The sequence below is a fragment of the Passer montanus genome, unplaced genomic scaffold, assembly GCF_014805655.1.
Source record: "Passer montanus isolate IOZ18808 unplaced genomic scaffold, ASM1480565v1 scaffold43, whole genome shotgun sequence".
NCBI classification, from domain to species: domain Eukaryota; kingdom Metazoa; phylum Chordata; class Aves; order Passeriformes; family Passeridae; genus Passer; species Passer montanus.
The window spans coordinates 1,098,010-1,099,007 of NW_024369151.1; the positions used below are offsets into that span (position 1 = coordinate 1,098,010).

At 44.5% G+C, this 998-nt stretch overlaps 1 non-coding gene across 1 annotated transcript; it reads left to right on the top strand.

Annotated features, from left to right (window-relative positions):
• The first annotated feature begins 313 nt into the window (after positions 1–313).
• TRNAT-AGU lies at positions 314–386 on the top strand. Its single transcript has one exon. It is a non-coding gene; the product is annotated as a tRNA-Thr (tRNA).
• Positions 387–998: the final 612 nt, after the last annotated feature.

Here is a 998-nt window from a genome sequence, read left to right on the forward strand (position 1 = left end):
ACAAGTGCAATAACTATGAAGAGCCCCAATATCATAATTTCTTTGTAAACTCCTGAAGCTGCTGGGCTGGTGAAAAGGGAATCACCCATCGTGATGTCCTGACAGGGATGAGCTGAAGGAGGGTAAATTCCAGCTTTGGGTTCACCTTGTGATGGTGGTTTTGTGTCTCTGATGGGTTGTGGTGAAGTTTGGAAAGAGAATTGAAAATCTTTGGAGCAGCACATTCCAGCAGTGCTGGGGCCATTTCACACCAGAATTATGAGACAATTATGATATGAAATGTTTGCAGAGGCAAAAGTGCCCAAATTTCAGAGGCTCCATAGCTCAGGGGTTAGAGCACTGGTCTAGTAAACCAGGGGTCGTGAGTTCAAATCTCACTGGAGCCTGGGGAGGGTCTGCACCTCCTGCAAAGACCTCACTGCTTTATCTTCCTGTTTATTCCCAAAGTGTTCCTGATGTTGTTTTTTGGAGCATCCACCTCAGCTTAAGTGAAATACAAATATCCCCCAACACCTACACCAAACAACAGGCAATGAGAAGCAGAGAAACCAGCAGTGGTCAGAGTTGTATCCTTGAAATATATTTAATGTGCAGCAATCGGAGAAGGGGAACACCCAGTAATGGGATTTGGAGCCTTCTGGACCCTGCAGACTTGGTGGGGGTCACTGATGGACAAAGCTGGAGTGGCTGCCAGGTATTTACAGTCAGAGCTGGTTCATCTCTTCAGACAGCAGCAGGAGGATCAAATTATGGCTCCAGAGCTCAGTAATTGCAGAGCTGGCTGAAAACATCATAAATATGGCTTGTGGAGAATCAGCAACATCAGTCATCTACAGATGGGGGGACTGGAAAGTGATAATTTCTAAGACTAAAGTAATAGGTAAGTATTAACCTATTTTGCATCTTGAATTCCCTTAATTGCTGTCCAAATTTATGAGATTTCCTCCTCTGCCTTTGCACGTCTCTTCTCCCTATTTATTTTCAAGTAGACTCCCTAT